Consider the following 20,589-nt stretch of genomic DNA (forward strand, 5'->3'; position numbering starts at 1 on the left):
TACTGTGCCTGAAAGAAAAAGAACTGCTATAAATTGTCTGGTTCTAATAAACCCTATAAAAACACCGGGTGATACAGACTAGGTTACTAATACTGCACCTTGTGGGGCTTTTTTTCCAAGTTTTCACATACTTCTCACTGGAACCATTTTTGATATAAATCCTTTCCTTCAATCTGTGAGCTCTATTTACCCTTCCTCTGTCTGTGCAGTACACTGATAACTTCAGTCCCACTGACTTTCTCTCCAGGAAATTCCATTAAGATTTTCTTTCAGCAAAAGTGAGTAGCCCTTCAGAAATCCTTTATCAGGTCTGTTCTTTCCTGTTGTGGTTTGCCTCTGCTGCTTTTCTTTTTTTTTTTTTTTTTCTTTTTTTTTTTTCCCCATGGATAGCTGTAATTTAAAGCTTACTAGATCGATAAGTCCAAGATACACAACATAAATGGGAGAAGCAGACAAACAGCCGGTAAAGATAGGAGACAGCTGATTAAAAAGAATTCAGCTATAAAGCATTTGAGTTGCTATTCTCTGCTGTGATTTTTTTTTTGAGTTAGATTAAAAAGTAGGGGGAGGGGGACATAAAAATTGTAATTCCCTCCTCCCTCAAAATCTCTGATTAAAATAATGTTGAAATTCCTCTTTCGTTTTTTTCCATGTCTCTAAATAAAAAGTGGATTTCTTTTTTTTTTATTTGGAGTAGATGTTTTAATCAATTACAAGTGAATTGGCTTAATATAGAGATAGCGGGGGGAAATGTAATGGCAAGAAGTCTGGACCTGATGTAATAGCAGCATCTCTGGCCTTGAACTCTCTAAATCCAGTCCTGAGATAAACTGAAGTCCTGAAAATAGCCTCTGTTTTACACTGTTTCACGGCATAGGGATTTTCTGCTCTGCTTTGCAAGCCCTGGTGGATGTGCGTGGGACTGGGTTTGGGTTTGCTGTGTTTTCTAGCCGAGACGTGTCTTGCAATCCTTGGACCAGGCTGCCACAGCTTTGTTGGGTTCTGCCCAGCTGGCACAAGCTGTAGACCAGGCAATTTGCATTTGGCATTACAAATCGCAGTTACTTTACTTTGGGAAGGTAAAGACGCTATAAAAGGCTGAGTGTAGTGCCAGCAGGAGAGTAAACATTTCTGAGCTAAAGCCTGAATAGAAGTCAAGAAGGATTAAGGTGCAGCTGAAAGTAGAATTGAGGTTCCTAAATCACTGCAGAGCTTTAGAAAATGTTCTCTGTTCACATCAGAAAGAATAATTTATTGACAAAGGGGTTGAACTTTAAAAGTTATGCGCTCGTGAATTGTGTTTCAGTGAAATTGCATGCAGCTTTTGACGGGGAGGTTTGTGTAAATGTTCTCTCTGTGTCCATAACCACAGAAACTATGTGAAAGACTAGAGATGCGTATGGCAGTAAGCATACGGACATCTATGTGTGCTAGGTTTGGCTATATATGCACCAAAATAGCCAAGAGACATTACAATATGATTTTAAAAAGCTATGGGAAAGGAGGTGCTGTGCACGTGTGCACTTTGGAAGAAGGATTGGGACTGTCTGTGGGGAAATAAGTCTGCCTGCAACTGGTGAAATGAGACCAGATAAAGAGATTATCAAATAGTGACAAGAAAGAAAATAGGTTAGCTGAATTTCTCTTTATCGTTTCTTTTCCCTTAAGACATCTCACTGAATATCGTGTCATTCGTACAGAGAGTCTGGAAAGAAAATAACTTTTAAAGGTGACCCACAAAGGAGAAAAAGAAAAAAAGAAAAAAAAAAAAAAAAAGGAGAAAATGGTGCTTGTGTGCTTCTTTTGCTCCTTGGTGGCATGGGAATATGGCCCGGGATTTACACTCTGTGTGTGTGTGTGCACTCTCTTTTGGGAGAGTAAGAAAAGTGGTCTCAAAGCTCCGAAGCCTTCCCATTGCCTTTGCTGCTCCCAGGATGTAGCGGAGCATCCGATGGGAAGGGAGCAGGATGCTGAACAGGGATTACAGCCCCTGGTGTACCAGGGCTCAGCCAGGAGGGAATATTGTGGCACTGGTTCAGTAGCGGAGCTGTACCGTGTCCACGTATCCCAGAGATGGATACAGAAATGCAGCTCTTTGTCAATGTGTTTGAAGTAGGGGGAATGGTATTTAAAAAAAAAAAAAAAAAACCACCAAAAAAAATTAAGGAATTTATTTCCTGTTGAACACACTTTTCTTTCATGGGCTTTTTAAAATTTCTTTTATTTTAAATGAAAGTAAATATTGAAAATAACTTTGAAATCTTTTTTCACACTAGTGGACTATAGGCGGGCAATAATGTAAGTGAATAATTAGATTAATTGCTTCTGGTTTTGTGTTATCTAGTGATTCCATTGAAAGCTGAATCTTATCTGGTTGGTGCTATATAAACACTTCACAGGCTTTAGAAAGCTTGTAATCTAAGTAGGGAAGAAAGGCAAAAAGAGAGAGGGGAAACAGAGGTGCAGAGAAGTGACTCGTTCCAAGGTCACAAACCAGATTTAGAATAAGAATCAGGTCTTCTCACTTCAGCCCGTTTTTCTATTCCATGGGGTATGTTGCTTCTGTTATTCAAATATGGAAAAAAAAACCCCAAACCTGTTCTTTTCCAGTCAAATGGAGGGCAGAGAGAATGAGATCAGATGTGAACTCGGTGACACAGAGGGGAAGAAAAAAAAAAGTAAACAAAGGAATTGTACTGATATAGATGCTGTTTTTAGATAAATTCAATGTATGACATACCATTACTCAAATCACAAATTTGTCTTTCTCTCTAGATGCAGTAAACTGGGGAGAACGGTTCAGATGTAAAACTGCAAATTGACCATGCATTGATGAAGAAGCAGCTGCATGTGCTGGTTAGAAATTATTCTTATTTTTTTAAAAATTAAGTCTTCGTCATTTGGATGTAAATTTTATTTATCTTTGTTTCGGAATCATAACATTTTTTCTATAAAAGTATAAACATGTGTGTGTCTATTTCTTTGTGCATGTATGTGTTGTGGAATAATTCCATGTGATTTTAATTACTTGGAGGATGTGAGCACGCTTTCAAAGGCTGAAAGCTCTCTAATGTCAGATGTAACTTGTTTGTCTTCTCTTTTTACACGTTAAGCAAACAGTAATTTGTCATTATGTGTGGCTGAGCCCTAAGCTTGGTTTTATCCGGGTGTAGCATCTTATTGGTAAGGAGCTTGGGATTTTACATTTTAAAAAACCCCTCAAATCTATTTCGTCCTTCAACCTGTAGGAAAAGGTAATTACTCTATTCTGATTGTTTCAAAGGAGATCTTCCATTCTGCTTTCCAGCAGCTGGTGGTGGTGGCCATCAGCAGAGAGTTACCCCAAACTCTGGTGGAGGGCCTGGGTGCAGAGTGGCGGATGGACCTTGCCTTTCTTTAAAGTACCCCTGGGGCGCGTCCAAGAGAAATAGCGGAAAAGCAGGGCCTTAGTGGTGGCGTTGCCAACCACTGTTCATCGGTGAAAAATGGTCTTGGAGCACGGAGTTATTTATGTCTTGGGTTTCTCTAGGATTGCTTGTTACCAGGGGATTTCAGTGCCCATGGACCCTTCCTGTGGTGAGATGTGCTCGGAGGAAATAATCACACTGGCAAGGGATTTCTTATCTTTTTTTCCTTCTTTTTTTTTATTTAAATCCTATTCATAAAAAAAAAAAAAAGAAAAACATCACACAAAAATCAACCACTATAATTTTGTTTTCTGTTTCTTGTTTGTGGCTGATGAAAGGGGATTCTGTGCTACCAATACATGGAGTTTAAATATGCATTTCTCGTTAACTTTTATTAATGGGAGCTCTAAAGCTAAAGCTTTGGTATAATGGGAATTATTTACACTGTAACTTTCTTTTGGGGTAGCATTTATTGGGATTTTCTGTATTCTGCTTACTGGCCGGCTGAGTTTCATTTTGCGTATTTTTGTGGTCTGTAAAATTCACAATGACAAAGTTATTGGTAAAATATAATCTGTCTGAATGTTGCTTTAACAAACTTTTTCGTAAAATATTTTTATTCTTTTATTATACCCACTGATAAATTTATTTTTCCTTACAGCTAGTGATTTTTTCAAGTAGAAAATAATTTACTAATTTCTGATAAACCCTGACTAATCAGGCAGTGGGATTCAGATTCTGTGTGAATCTAGATCTCCATAAAATCTGGTTCTATTTTGACTCATCTCTCTTTAGGAGCAGTTCAGAACTGAAAGTCTCACTTTCTTGTCAGTTTGTAAGTTGTCTTATAAACTTTCCCTCTTTCAAGACCAGCCATCTGGAAAGGTCACCATGTGAAGGCTGGCTATAGGTATGCATGAGCAATGAGAATAAAGCTTTACTCTGCTTTTCTTGTGGGACACTCTGTCTTGTTTCTTCTTACACAGCCCCAGAAAATGCATAATTTTTTTTTTCTTTTGCCTTTTTTTTAATTATGTTTTTTCTTTTTTTGTCTGTTCAGTATTTTGTCTTTTGGCCTGTCATTTTTTAATTTTTGCCTGCCTTTTTTTTTTTTTCTTCATTTTTTCTTTTACCCTCCCTGCAGAAACCTTCTTCTGTATTCTCTGTGAGAGTATCCCATGGGCTGAGCTATTCTAGTTCAAGGGAGAACTACTGGAAGTGCAGGCATAACATTCCGAGTGTGGACTTGAGCAGATTTCTGTATAGAATCACAGAATAATTTAGGTTGGAAAAGACCCTTAAGATCATCGAGTTCAAGCATTAACCTGACACTGCCAAGTCCACCACTAACTGTGTCCCTCAGCACCACGTCTACACGTCTCCTTGTGACCTCTTTGCCCTGTGTGACCAGAGATTGAACCCGAGGCCATTCAGATGGGGCTTTAGACTTAATTTAATCTATGCTCCGATGTCTCCCCCACGACTAACTGCATTTACTCACGATCTTTTTATTTCAAAGTATTTCTCCTCTTTGTCAGAGAGGGGAATTCTAATTGAGATTTCATTGCGTTTAACTGTGTGATGAAGTTCCTATATTTAGAGTTCATGAGTCTATTACCTCTTAAAAGGTATTTGGCAATGTGAAAGTTAGTACTCATTTGTTTTTAATTTAAAATTCAGGGCATGATATGTGAAGTTGTATTTATAAGGAGGATACACCGTCATGTCATTTTCTACTTGCTTAAAAGCCAAATAACTGGTTAAGAAAGCTCCCATCCTGAGGAGAAGAAAGGGCTCATTAAAAACATTAGCTGATATAGAACAAATTGAGCTTCAGTGCCCTGCATAAAGATTATAATAACTGTAATAATAAATGAATTAATAATGCATTAAAGGAGAATTCCTCCAGTCAGATTGTCACACGCTTATCCTTGAAAATTGACTTCAGTGAGGTGTGTCACATGAGCTAATGACCTTAACTGATGGATTCGGGATTTTTCCACGCTCCAAAATCCTCTTAAATCCGTATTTCTGTACTTTTGACAGTTAGTCGTCTGGACAGACATGACGTAAGTAGGGCTGTTTGGTGTTGCGAGCCAGGAGGTAGCTCTTTGCTGAAACAAAGCGATCTCTAGTTTTAACCTCAGGTAATCGGAGTTGGTTAAATCCTGACCTCTTGCAAGGGAAAATCAGGTTATTGAAGCGGTGCTGCAGGCTGCACAGTGACACCAGAGGCGCGCAAATCTCGGGCTGATGTGGCTTCAAAAATTTATAGAGCCTCCACCATCTGAAGAGCTTCCGTAAAGGTGAAGCTTTTGGGTGAAGCTCACGTGTATGTATTGCCAGCATATTCTCTCTGCCAAAACTGCCGATGAACTATCACCAAACCGCTGCTGTGTGGAATGATGGGGCTGTTCCTGTGCTCCGTGGGATGTAATGTGGTCCGAGTGCAGCTCAGGCTGGCATCTTCCCGTCTGCCTCTGCCAGGGCTGAACTGGGAGAAGTGGGCATGAGAAGTGCCCACTGAGGTACTAGATGGGAAATAACTTGAAATAGCATTGTATCTGAAAATCCCACCAAGTTATGGGTTATAAATATCGCCAGATTATCAGGATGTAGGAATAAATGGTCAAGTTCAGCACTGAAAAACACGCTTCAACAGGGTTTCAGTGGTGGAAGTGTAGGTGCTGACGTATATCTCTAGACACAGCAGAAAAGTGAGAGATTGGCGATTTCATAGGAATCCCCTGGGTAAGGACTGGGTTTATAATGGTTATTAGACACCTGGGCTATGCTGGGGAAAAATTGCATTAAGGGAATTGATTATCCAGACATTGTAAGCCTGTGCTGGTAGTAAACTGCATCTTTAGGTATCTGGTTACCTTTGAAATGAATCTGCTAGTCACTTTGGAAAACTGAAAGGGCTCCCCTAAACCTGAGTGCTGCTGAAGATGGAGCTTACGTGAGCCATGAGGTGGTTAATTTTTAGAATCTTAAAATAATTGAGGCTGGAAGTGATCTGAGGAGGCTGTTTGGGTGCTTCACTTCAAAAAGGAGTGTATGGGTTCCGAATAGAGATTATGGGAAACATTTGTCCTATTGCTGAGTGTCCCACTGATGCTTCTGTATGTCCCCATTTATACCTGCAAATAGGTGTTTGTAGGTGTTCGTTTGGATATGCAAACACTAAGCTTTGCCTATGAAAGCAAAATTCCTTCTGGGATGCTTTTCTGGAGAGTCATTGAAAATTCATCTCGTATTTTCTTTAAAAAAAAAAAAAAAAGTCTCATTCAGCATAAAAAGGCAAACAAAAGGACAACATCAATGGGTTTCTCATCAGTGCTTTGCATCATGCTAATGCCATAGCCAACAGTACATTCTGTAGGGATTATCCTGGAACAAAGGAAATTATACCAAAGGTTTTATTCCAGGAGACTTTGAGTTTGCTTGTTGAGTCATGCAATGTGGGGTTTGCTTTATTTGTTGGCTAATGTGAGGCTATCTGAATAGTTGCTCTGGTTTGCACGGGGATTCTTCTCTTCCCCAATGTGTTGTTTTACTTTGGTATGTTGTTGGATACATACCAGAAAAACAGTAAGATATCAAACAAGGGTAATGCATTAATGTATCAAACTGTCATGGCTCAAACAACCAACTGGAGTGTTGTCTGTGCATCATGTGAAGTGGTCACTCAGGGAGCTGAAAGCCCAACTCTTTTTTTCAACCCTGCAAGCAATAAAAGACACAGCAGTGCTGAGGATGTTGAATTTTGGAACAGAACAAACAGGTACCTGCTATAGGAAACCGCTAAAATAGCGATAGCCTGGGGCTGGCAGCGTGTAATGAGGGAAACGCAACTCTACCTGCTGAATCGCATCTGCTCCTCCGTACTCTCTCTGATTTCTGTATTGACTGCTGTCAGAGGCAGGAGAAAGGGCTAAATGCAGAGGCTATTCTTAAATTTTTAGTAACGAGACTAGGTTCATTAGAGCTCTCGTCAAATGGCTTTCAGTTACTATCAGTCTGACTTGTATTTGAATTGATGACCTTGAGATGAAAGGCTTTTTATTCTATTACCCATCTCCTGAGCCATCAAGTCTTTAATATGCCGTGTAAAATCAGTTTTCAGATGGTATTTCTTTTATATAACATTGTCATTTATTATTAACAATGTCTGATTTTGAGTGCTACTAGCTATAATTGTGCATAATACTACTTTTGTTATTCCTATTATTTCAAATATATCTGCTATATTACTATATACTTGTACACAGAGAGAAAATAGATTGGTAATAGACTGTAATTCAGCTTTGTATAAATGAGTTAATAAAATCACATAACAATAGAAAGCTGAAATAAATTCAGCACCAGCAAAGCTTGTGTATTACTTCAGTAAACTGAAATATAAAATTCTGGTTTGATGCTTTCCTGCAAAGTATTGTGTAGGACTACCATACATAGTATAGTAGTAAATAATACATTTAGCATAGTAAAGCATAGTAAATTAAGAAAAATGAATGAGAATATGTAATACAAATCATCACAATGGAGGAAGTGTATTACATGCCACCCTTTTCCTCCTGAATGGCTTTTTCCTAAAGGTAGTATAGAATAGACCTTGTTAAGAAACCAGTGTATACAGGAGTGGAAAACAGAAGTGTAACAAGGTAGCTTTTTCTATTTTGGTTTTATTTGATTGTGTTTCCTGGGAAAAGATAAAACTGGCAGCACTGGGATAAAGAGGTGCTTTGGTGGGCAGATTCTTTGCAAACTCTCAGGTATGGGAAGCTAATTGTACATATTTGGTCTGACCTGCAAGTATGCAATACGAATTTAAAAATGAAGATAATATGAAGCTGGTGCTGTACCGGGCAGCAGTAGTCAGTTGTGCCAAATTAAGTGATTCTCTTACCCTTCTTTTGTTCCAGAGGCGATAACATTTCTCTAAGATGTTATTTCTTGGCTTTTGACACTAAAAGTGTCAGAATTCAAACCTGGCACAAGATCTTTAGGGGTCGTCTAGTTCAGCCCGCTGGACCACACCACATCGCCTGTCTTCGGGAGAGCTGTGTGTGTCAAGGTCATTTTAGCAGCTTCCGGTGATGGGTCCCAACAGCCTTCTTGGGGATAACGTATTGAAATGATTAACTATCTGTATAGCTCAGAAAGCTTTTCGTAGTATCTGTCCTTAATTTTCCTTTCTGTGAATTAAGCCAATCGCTACTTGTGCTCATGAAGTACAACTGATTGTAGTTTCCTTAATTAAAACTCGTTATGTATGGGAATATTGCTGCTATATCTGCTTTTTGGTCCCATCTCTTTATAGAGTGAACAGATATCCTTCTTTCTAGGTCATGTCTTCTAAATCTCATATGAATAATTACCTCCTGTGTCCTGCGGTTAACATCTGTTAATATTTCCCAAAACACCACTTGTCTCTCTGGCAGCAGGCTCGCGTTGCTGACTCACGTTTAGGTTTTATCCTTTCTAACCTCTCTGGTCTCTCTGCATTGCTGCCTTACCTGATAAAGCATCTTTTAAAGTCTGTGCTTGATTTCCTAAAATAGGTAGGACTTTACATATCTTTTTATTAAATTACCTTCATGATTTCAGATAGTTTGTTCTTTTCCCAATGTGCTGGGATAATTTGGTATGCTAGTGCTGTCCTCCAGAGCGCTTGCAGCTCCTCCACACTTCATGTGACCTAAGTCACGCATGAAGATACAGGACCAAGTGCAAACACCTGTGGAGATGCACTGGTGTGTTCCCTCAGTTTGGAAGTGGACAGTTGAAAACTGTTCTTTGGCTGTGTTTGTTGGTAGTCTAAAATAAGAAGTTGGTAAATCTGCCTTACTGTGATAGAGGAATATGTTTGTCTCTTCAGAATGTATCGTATCTAATTCTTATGATAGGGTAATTATCCTGATTTTAAAAAAAAAAAAATAATAAGACGACTAGGTTGACATGATTAGTTCTTCACAAATGCATTTTGGCCAATTTTTCTCACTTTGTATTCCTCTGGGTTCTTTTACCTCTGGGTGCTTAATCATTTGTTCCTGGGTCTTTCAGGGTACTGAATGAGACTGTGTAGTCTTCCTTTTTCCCATTTCTAAAAATAGCTGCGGTGTTTGACCACCTCTTACCCTCTGGGACCTCAGCCATTCCCTGGGAATACTAAAAAGTAATTACTAGTAGTTTAAAGAGAACTTCAGCTGATACCTGAAATATTTCGAAATAAATTTAATCCTTAATGAGTTACTTAGCTGTATCTTACCCACGCTGTCTTTAACTCTCTGCTCAGCTTGTGTTCGGAGCTCCTAGTTAAAATGAATTATATTGAGAGTCTGCTCACTGTAAACTTTTTCACTTTTTTGTGAAATCATAAGGGGAAAAAAAAAAAAGGCATTGAATAGGCCTGCTTCTTATATGTGGAGCGTGATTTGCTATTCTTTCCCCATTAGGTAATGGACTGATGTTTCTCTTTACCTTTTAAATCCCTTTTTGCAGGCAAGGTAGGAAGTAGGGATCTTGTCATCAAAAGTGAGAGGTTCTTTAGTAAATTACCATCTTTATTTTTTTGATTAATTACAGCCAATTCAACTACTGGAGGGTTAGAAAAACTCATTAAGATTTATATGAAGTATTTCTTATTGCTTAATTAGTCTTCATTAGTTGAACCGGAAGACTTGAAGATCTGTATTTTTGTATTAGTCACCAACAACATGTTACCCATACAGCATTAATATTGTTTCTATAAGGGCACTGTGGTTGTGGTTGTGTTCTCCTGTCGCATTTCCTTCCAGGCTGTATTTCCAGCACCTTTTTGCAGTCCTGGTGTTTGATCCTTGCTCTGGCAGCAGCGCTGCAGGAATGTCCTGCTCCAGCAGGCTTGCTTAGGTGATGGTTAGTCCCTCTGAGATGGTGCATCTCAGGCCTAACAGCAGTAGGACTGAGGGTGATGAGGGGGGAGTTGCTCTTTTGGCAGCCTGAGCATCCAACACCTGGGAATTTGAGGGTTAAGCTGCAAAATGTCTCCTAAATTGGGTTTTTTAGAGGCTTATAACTTGATAACACTGCAATGATTTCTCATAACCTTGAGGCAGGTGGCATCCTGTGCTGAATTTGGAGGGGAAGGGAGACAGAGAACTTCCAGGAAAAAGGGCTTCAGGATTTGTAATATGTGCACAAGAAACCAGTGAATTTTTGCTAGTCTTCACCCTGGGGAAATGCAGAACCGCTTTGGTTGAAATGAGTAGAAAGAATCTGCCCTAAAAACCAAAACACCTCGCCAGTGACTGAGGCTGTCGGGGCGGCTGCTGAGGCTCCAGCTGCTGTGGTTGAATCTGCCAAGAGGCTAGATGACTTCTTGAGGTCCTTTCCAACACTCTGGTTTGATGCGATAATAAAAATTAGAATTGGGCCAACTTCTGGAAGCAAAAGTTGTTACCAAAACAAGCTCTTAAAACGCATGGTTTGTGTTGTGAGGGGTTTTCTTATGTGGGGGAAAAAATGTGTACAATCTTGAGGCTTTACCACAACAATATGTATAAATATGGATGTAATAAATTAATGCATTGGCTGCAATATTAGTTATAAATTTGGAGAGTGTTTAGTTGTAGTGCTGTCCTCTGATGTCCACTACAACACAAGTATAGAATAGTAGAGAGTATTGGAATAATAAATATATGGTAAATATAATAGATGTATTAATAAGGTGTGACAAACTATTCGTTATGAGATTCTCTTGAAAAGGCATGGCCTATTTTTTGTTACATTCTAGTATTTTTTTCTCTTTCCAAGTCCTGCCCTCATAGACTTGACTGTTAATGTATTTCATTCTGCTATGAAGAATACTCACCTTTTCTGCAATACCACTTTCCCGTTAGGTATTCCTGATAAATTTGATAAAAGGGTGCCTACAGTTCTGTACTTTGGAATAAAGGAAATATTAAAAAAAAAAAACAAACCAAAACCAAACAAACAACAAAACAAAACAAAAAAACCCAATGCAGTACCCTCCATGAAATGAAAAGATAAATTAATTTTCTCAATGTGACTGAGGTATTGAATTCCTTTTCTAAAGTCATTCTTTGACGGAATAGCATAAGTAAATGCTAGAGAGTGGAGAGTGATTAAAAATGTAAGAATCAATAGCAAAAAGTAGGTAAGCAAATGTTATGTGTACAGATTTGCATCCTGTGGCATAAAGAGGATTAAAGAATTAATTTACCACTGGCACTTATTTTGGTAATGTCCTGAGGCCAGTTCACATAAATAACACTCCTAATGTGCGAAGACCCTTGATGAAGTCAATGGAGCAAACCCAAAAGAGTCAGTTGAAGAAAAAGAATAGGAAAAAAATATTTTGAAAATCTCTATTAATTTTTATTCTTATCAGGTAAAATACTAAGTTAATAAAACTGAAGATGATCAGAGTAGAAATTAGAATTACAATTTTCTCTGGATGTAGTTCATGGTAACTAGGAAGACTTTGAAAAGAAAAGTGATTGCATAAAGAGATATGATTTGTGAACCAAATTATTAATATTACCAATTTTTTATCTTTAGGCAACAGTAACTCAGTCTTTAAGTGATGAGGAATTGCTTTATTTTCTGTCAGCCTGAAAACTGATTCTGACACTCTGATGCATCCTTGATTGGATTAACTGAACTGACATTTTTCCAGAAAAGAACAAACAAAACACACGACATCCACCCGGTGATGAGTCGACAGAGGTGGTGTTCACAAATTCCCGCCTCGTCAGCCCGAGCCGTGGCGATGTGCCAGCTCTTATTAGTATCAGCCCTCCGTTTCCCTTCCCAGAGCACATATGCTTCGGAAAGTGCTCGTGTCTCCCATGTATGACAAGTGTTTAGGGTAGTGACGGGGAAAACATTTGCAGAAGTTCATGTTTGTCTGGAAGGACTGCTGCTTTCTCCTCAGTCATTTCATCCTGCATTATGGATGCCTGGCATGTGCCCGTATGGATTCCTGTTCTCCATGCCCACCCGCGTACGCTGAGTAGACTTACAAAATTATACCCTGGCTAACCAAATCAACCACATGTTAGAAACTCAAGCCTTGAAAGTCGTTGCAGCTCCAATTTCTAAAAGCTGTTGTCTCGTTACAGGATGACTTGCATGCCTGAATTGGGCTTGACAGAGACGTGACAAATTACTTGGGGATTTTCTTTAAATGCTGCTATACTATTGACATATTTCCTCAAAACCTGTCCTGTCATGCTAGATCAAAAATTGTTGCAGTAGAAGTTATTTCCATGTAGATATAAGATAGATTGTAGTTCAATTGTAGTGAGTCCCTGCCTTTAGTAATCTGTTTATTTGGCTGTGCCATCTTCCTTGGCTGGGTAGAGATAGGATTACCAAGTGGGCCAATATCTCTTGGAGACATCTCACTTCGCATATTTCCTCACTGCTACCTTTGAAAACAGTCATTTGCTTCTAAATGCTTCCCTGCCAAGCTTAGCATTTTATATCCTGCCAAAAAAAAATAATTGCTGACCGTGTCTGAATATGGCAAAAGAGAAAAAAAGAGTTATTGCTAAGTGGCTTAATGCACCTTCTTCCCTTTAGTGTAGTTGCTGTTTTGTCCTTGCAAACGACTTACCTTGTTCTGGTAAGTACAATAGACCAGCTATTCAATGCCTGAAATAATTTAAATGGAATTTATTATCATTAGCATGCAGAAAAGGCAAAGCCAGTTGCTGCATGAGTTCATTACAAGGGAATTATTTCCTTATATACACTTTAGTAAGAGTCAGCCCTAAGTGATGTTGCCTCATTAAATTCAAGAACTTGGATACTGTTATCGCTCTTCCCAATTTAATGGGCATGCTTTTTCCAAAGGGTTGCTTTTCTATAATCTGCTGCATAGCACGCAGGCACCTGCCAGATGCTCGGTAGGTTTCTGCATCTGAAGAGGGTTGGAGCTTTGATAAATGTAGAAGAAGGGCTGTCGGAAAGGCCCAAGGTGTGAGGGCGCAGAGATGCTTCCATGGCAGATTTTTGGGTGTACTGGGAGCTTGGGAGAGGCCGCTGTGAAATAAACATTTTTTTTGTTAGCCGGTTACCCGACAGCTTGCGTTGGCTGGAGGTCACCGCGTGGTTTCTGTCGTCATAGGAGAAGCTCTGCCTTGGAGCGAGGGGTGAGGAGGACACCCGCTAATAAGGGACTCAGCGTTATATCCTCAATGTGCCACGCTGGAAGACAAAGGGACACTGTCTGCGCTCATAATCCCTCATTTGAAAATTAATGAACAAATGGCAGGCTACAGACGTGATGGCTATGAAACCTCTTATATTGGGCAAGAAGTGCTTTCCCACTGAGTGCTTTCTGGTTAATGATTTGGTTTCAAATTTGAGTAAGTCTTTGTTGCTGTGCAGTGTTTCTGGGCAAACTAGTTTTGGGGGAGGGACAGACCCTTTGAAGGATGCTTCACGCCTACATTAGTGAAATACTTATTTTTCTTAATTCTTTCCAAGGCAGCATCATGAAATCATGCAGATTAATGATGCAAAAGGTGTTTTTGATCGTCTGTTGAACTGCGCTGTCCCTACAGGGTGGTTTTTTCATTAACCAACTTTGGTTTACATTTCTGCAATTCAGATTTAAGTAAAAAGTTAATAATACCCATACAGTACAAAATAACCGGGAAAGTAATTCTCTCCAGGTAATTAAAAATTGAGCCTTTCTTACAAAACAAGGTATTCTGTATCCTGTGAACCTAAAAGCCTGACTTGATTTCCTACTGACTTCTACTGACCTACTGACAATTGCTCTGCATGGGGCAGTGCTCATACGTTTTCTGCAGGAGATAATACTGGGTTACTCACAGCCGATGTTATGTACAGGCTGACTGGCTTGCCAGTAAACACATTGAGATTTGCCAGTCAGCTGCTCTCAAAAAGAATTTGCAGCGCCCCTTTTCTCAGCGGAGGCACTAGTCTGAGTTTCTTTCCTTTGAAACTTCCCTGTTCGCCAGCGATTTGAGGGGTTTGGATAGATGGGAGAGGCTGCACAAGTGTAAAAAGCCTCATTTCCTCAATAAGCTGTCACAGAAAGTAGCATTTTTTCCTTTGCCAAGAAAAAAAAAAAAGTAGTTCTCATGAAACCAATCTATTTCAACATTATAACCTTTATCCCCCAAATAAAGATGCACAGGTTTTGCCAAAACTCAGCTCATTACCCAGGATTTTCATTTCCTGTGAGTAAAACTCAAGCGTAAGGCTTGAGTTTTTATCTGCAAGCGCGGTGGGTGAATTCCCAGGAAGGAGGGGATGTACGCAGGGTCCCCCAAGGACCGTGGGGTGCTCCTGTCCTGTCCTGTCCCCACGGCTGGTGGGGGAGGATGGAGTCAGCCCCTGCTGATGGGGAGCAAGGCACCTTCCTTGCGGGGAGCTGGAGGAGAGCTTGGGGGGAGTTTGGATAACGGAGCAGTTTTCAGTAAAACCCTGAAAACTAAGCGTGGCATCCATTGCATATACGATAACTTCTCCCTGATGTTCTCAAGGTGGTAACAGAGGCAGTTTTACTTTTTAAAACGGCATTTTGGGAAGCAGTGGCTTTATGAAAGATTTCAGTACGTTAGTGTTGTCAAGGCGCTGGTGGAAACACTGAAACAGCGATATTAAGAAAGCACTTGCAAAACTTTTTGCTCGTTTCTTGCTTTGCAACTAAGGAAAACTGAGGCCAGCTCTTGATGCCACTCGTTATTAAATGCTTTCTTTAGTAAATGGGCTCAAATACAAACGTAGTCATTCGTCTCCCTCTGAACTGTTAATGCTTTTGACATATTTTTTGAAGTTCCCATAGTGAGCTGTAGCCTTTGGACTCCCTGTGGTTTGCTGGCAACGTCCAGACCCGAAACTTTATTTTTCCTTCTTGTAGTAAGTATTAAAAATCAGTGAGAAAAGGTTGCTTGGTATATAGGATTAGCTCGAGCTTCAGTTTCTCTGCACTCCAGTTTCTGTTCAAAGTCATTCTCACACTTGCAAATCAAGTGACCTGTCATTTAATGCTGTGTCTGATGGAGAAGAGTCCCCCTGGATCCTGTAGGAGTCAATAGCCATGGTCCAGATGCTGGTGATGGGAGGGAAATTGTGCCACAGGGGCAGCACATGAGTGTTGTGCCGTCACTTCACCAGAAATGTATCCAAAAAAAGGTCACGTTTCTGTGAAAATAGTGAGTGGAGAGTAATATTTTAGATGAAAGATGAAAAGAATTTGATTTATTTGGCATTTTTTCTGTGTATGTGTGAAAGGGTAAGACAGTGTTTTAGTGCAGGCTGGTAGGTCTGCAAAGAATAAAGATTTTTCAGTGATATCTAATTAATGCCATTGATTCATTGCCTTGATGTGAAGTAAATGTCCTTTACAGATCACATATATGTATGTGTGTATATATATATAAAATATATATCTATATTTAATAATATATATTTAATATATATTTAATAATAATAAAATATAAAAATATAAACATAAGTATTGTATTCTATGTGCCTATGTAGTGAGCTCTGACATCCAAAGCCCAGGCTGACACCCTGCTCCTTAAGGACCAACAATGTGTTAATCTCTGCACCATTATTGTGTGTATAATAGGAATATTATTTTGGTATTAATCTCTTCAGGCTTCCAGGACTAGTCACCATACCTGATTTCATTGAGAACAAGTAATCATAACATAAGGTTGTAGCTTAACCGTTTCTGTGTAGGTGGTTGTTCGGTTCCCTGCTGTGTTGTCCAAATTAGTGATCTGGATGCATTAAATAACATCATTTACTTGTTTTAGAGCAAGACATGAGACCAAATTTCCTTTCTTCCTATTTGCAGTGATAAAAATCCTTGGGTTTAGATAAATTGTCAGATTTGTCTCGCTCAGGGTTTTTTTTCCTGTCTTCAAGTCTGCCACTTTCACCCATCTGCAACCCATTGCCTATTTGAAAAGAGGGCTAAAAATACTTACAGGCATTATCTCCCCAGTTGCTTGCAGAGAGACAGCAATTTGTTGACGTATCAAAGGCAGGTGCGCGCTGACATCCACTAGAGAATTTTAGAATAATAAAAAATAATTTACCGTTTGAAAAGTTAATTAAAAATAAAAGGTGCCACATCTCATAAATTGGTAGAGGGTCTCCTGGTGAATCCGGAGATCTCCCTGAAAGGAACCTGGTCGTCTCTGTAGTACAGATTCTCAACCTGGATACATTCAGTCTAGAAAAACGTACATGTAGAAGGTCCTTTCGTATTGGTCTAAGAGAAATTCTGTCAGAGGCCACAATAGCCTAGTATGTACTTGTTGGAAGTGATCATACTTGGGTAGTGGTAGTTACGTGCTACGTGGAGCCTCCTAGAAAGTGAGTGCAGGTGTAGGTGATAGGATGCTGGTAACAGAAAAACAAAAAAGAAAAGCATTGGAAAGGCTTGAGATCGCTATGACAGTCAAAGACAGACATGAGCTGAGTTTGGGAATGCGTCCTGAAAATGTTTAAAAGTGTAATTTGCTCAGCTGTAATGGAAGATGGAATTTAAATACTTCCTTGGCCAAGTTCAGCTGACTTCTTTTAAAAGAAGATTTCATTGAGTAAAGGGCAGAAGGACAAGATGAGATATTTTAAGATCAGACTTTGCGAGTACCACATATAGGAAAAATAGTGCTAAATGCTTTCCCGTTGACAAATGTGGTTCTGCTGCCATATGATCCGTATTTCCAGCTCTAGGATGTATCACCCTGAAAATTGCAAAACGAAGTATTAAGAAATACGCCTTGAAAATGTGCCAGCTGAGTTCCTTAAAAGGATCTGAGAAAGGATGACTCACTACTTAAATGGCCATTCACTGCATCTGCAGAGCAGATTTCAGGTTAAATTCTCTGAAATAGTCATGATTTCTTGTAGAAGCTCCTCCGTGTTGCAGAGCCGGTGCCATTGCTGAGGTCCTGGTGAGGTGGGAGGAAGGGAGGTGGCATCAGCCTGGAAGAGGGACGGGGTCCAACGGAGGCACCTGCAGCCATCCTGTGCAGTGAGGAGGGTGAGGAGCACCGAGGCTACCCCTGGGAAGGTTTGAACTTTCTGAGTTGACGAAAAGCTGATCTAAAGCAGGTTTTGGGTGTCAAATGGCTGGTTAACTGGTGGGGTCACCACGAAGGAGCATATGTGAAATAGTGTTTTCTTGTCCCTGGGTGGTGTTTATGGCGTGCGAGGCCGGGCTCGGGCATGGCAGCGATATATCAGACCCCTCTGGTGAAATGTTTGTGACGTGTTGACGCATGAACTGTAGTTGGTATTTCCTATCTGTGTTCGTCTCTCCATCTTCTTTTGCTCTGTTTGCTATTGTGCATCACAGAGCCTTGTTTAAAGCACATCTTGGTATAAGATCAGGGGTTTTTTTACTACTTAGTCAGTATCTCTGAATTTCTCTCTTAGCACAGATGTTTTGTGTGATTTTTTTGGTTTTGTTTTTATTTTTTCTTTCTTTTTCTTCTCTCTCTCTCTCTCTCTCTCTCTCTAAAACCCCCTTTTTCAATCTCTCTCTGCTGTTCCCCCGCAAGCAGCGAGCTCCTAGGGCACAGCTACGCCTGACGTCCCTTCATAGCTCAATATGCCGACAGGGCAGAGTTGAAGTGACAAATGTTGTGCTTGTGCAGAGCTGAGACATTGAAGCTTATTCTCAAGTGACCGGTGCTTTTCGCTTGTTAAAACACACACAAAAAATAACCTTTACTGGAACAGGTCCTTTTAAGGTTTCTGTCGTCTAGGTCATATAGGAATTTGACTTTTACCAGTTGTTTGCTGACCAGATACACCAGATTCTCTTTACAAAGTATATTTCTGGTCCAGACTGCTTCAGTTTTGACGAACCTAAATTCAGGTGCTCTGTAGGAACCCGCCTTTCAGAAAAAACTAACTTCATCTGCTGAAAAGCAGCTCCCTTTAAGCATTTATCAGATTTCTAGAATATCCTACTACAACCATTTGCAACCTTGAAGAGCCTCAGCTGGCACGGGGAGGTGAAGCCACCAGCAACGTGCAGCCTAATGAGCTCCGTGTTTCGCCGCTGTGGTACGTGCCAGGTTTTGACTGACAGCCTTTTCTGCCGCCTCCTGAGTGGAACCAGCTTCTTTCTGTCTTTTCAATAAATGGAGAGCGCTGTGCATCAAGGCACTGACTTTCATCGTTATTTCTCATAACTTCTAACCTATATTTGAGGAACCTTTACTGAATTTTTCTATTTGGTTGGGTGCACTGATATGTTTTTTGCTTCCTGTGTTCAATTATTCATTTTTCTTCTCTGAACCTTGAGAGAAAAATAAACCAGGAAGAATCCAGTTATATGGGCTTCCAGATTTCGAAGATTCATCAAAACTGTGCTATAGTCTCTTGCGATTCCTTATGGAGGAGGGATCCAAACTCTGCTGAAGTCAACGTGAATCTCTTGCTAACCCTCACGTTACCTTAGTGGTCATTCTACCTTTGGCTCTATATGGACAGTAAGTAAATGTCGATTGTCTTTTCAGACAGTGGTACTTGTAGAGACGCTGCACTTAATGGGACTCTGTCCTCGGTTGTTGTTGTGAAAGCTCAGAATAAAGGAACTTAAATAAAATATACATATTTTATTCCTGTTTTTGGAAAAATCTCATGTTAATAAGTTTATATGGGACAGGTGAAGAGGAGAAGGAAGAATGAGGAGGGGAAGTAATCCGTTGCTTAATGGTGGTTGAAGCTGGGGAGGGCAGAAAAATGCACCTGAGAAGAAAAAAGAACTTCCCCCCCCCCCCCCGCCCCAACCATCAAAATACAGATTCAGGTTGACATACCATCATCTTAATCCCAACAAATTTAGATGAACTCCCTTCCTCTCTAGCATGTTCTGTGGAAGCCAGTACAGATAAAGTTCTCACTTCATCTGATCTGAGGCAGAGGGACAAAATCCTTGAGTACATCCCAGAGCATTTTGGGGTTGCAATAAGAGGATGTGACAGGGAAAATGGACATGTATGTCGATGAATATTATACATGTTGCCGGGACCGTCATTACATTCTACTCATGTATGAAACTGTGTGGAAAGTAGAATAAGTTTTCTTTCTATCAGCTCTTAGGTGTGATTGAGTAGAAGAAATGCTGCGATTTATTTTACAAAGTTTGCATAATGGCCTTGTTTGCCCTGAGTTTGGGAAAGAAGGGGAATATTCTGTTTACCAATTACAGAATTGATTCTAATGTTAAGTGCTGATTTCTTTTGTCTCTGTTAGTCTCTTGTCTTCTTGCCTGTCTCCACCCTGAAATCCAGATCTTCTGTGTATGTTCCACAGGTGTGTGTTTTCAGTGGTAAACCAATATTTTCCTTTACGAAGTACAAGCAGAGCAATTTTGCCTCAGGTAAATTCTTTCTCTGGGAAAACCCATTCAATAATGCTTCAGGGCTTGTATCTCAAGATGAAATAGAGATCTGTCTTGCTGGTAAGATGTGAGTAAATTTTCATGTCTATGACAGCTGAAGGAAAATTAGCAGGAAAGTAAGGAGGGGGAAAAAGCAACCAAACACAACAAAACCCTCAGAATATATATGCACTGTAGGCTCACTGCTTTTTCATAGTTCTTGATGTGATTTTCTGTCTCCCGTGAACTCTACTGAGCATTTTGGTGACAAGCTCCGTTCTGCTATGTTGGGTGTATACCTTGAGTAGTGGGAACAGGTACACATTCGTTGTCTTTAGAGGGAAAAAAGACATTTATGGTGGTAAATTTTCTATTTCTAAGGTAGGTGCTGTGTTTTTGAGGTTTGACTATTAAAGAAGACAGACATTTTTTTTTTTAATTTTTTTTTTTAATGTAAGGTCAGAGCTGCGCCTAGGCTGTAAGGTACACACCCGAATGTTTAATTTGTTTATTTTTTCTATTTCAATAGCTGCATTTTTTTTTTCACTATATGGTATTAATGAGGTTTGGTCTTCTTCCTTACTCAAAGGTGGAGGCTTGGTCTGCTGGAGCTTTGCAGCCAGCACAGGCCCCAGGATGGTCCTCATGGCAGCGTAGGTCTGAGGTGGCCACGCATCAACAGCAGAGCACGTGACCAGCTTATAATTAGTTTGCATTTCTTTACAGCTCCTCTTTTAGGTGATGGAATTGCATAACTTAACATGAGTAATGCTAATTATT

General features: G+C 39.9%; 1 protein-coding gene across 11 annotated transcripts in view; it reads left to right on the forward strand.

The window, feature by feature from the left end:
- The window catches only part of CHL1 (cell adhesion molecule L1 like), a 140,078-nt gene that overhangs the window by 30,052 nt on the left and 89,437 nt on the right, over positions 1-20,589 (forward strand). For 6 of the 11 annotated variants that reach the window (XM_074602217.1, XM_074602216.1, XM_074602215.1 and 3 more), the window contains exon 2: positions 2,776-2,856. The exons of 3 other annotated variants lie outside the window; for them this stretch is intronic. The gene's annotated coding sequence lies outside the window, so the exon portion shown is untranslated. Of the gene's footprint in view, positions 1-2,775; positions 2,857-17,275; positions 17,488-20,589 lie in introns of those variants that run through there. 2 more of the 11 variants (XM_074602220.1, XM_074602224.1) reach the window with 2 other exon arrangements.

This window comes from Larus michahellis, chromosome 10 (genome assembly GCF_964199755.1).
Source record: "Larus michahellis chromosome 10, bLarMic1.1, whole genome shotgun sequence".
Lineage (NCBI taxonomy): Eukaryota > Metazoa > Chordata > Aves > Charadriiformes > Laridae > Larus > Larus michahellis.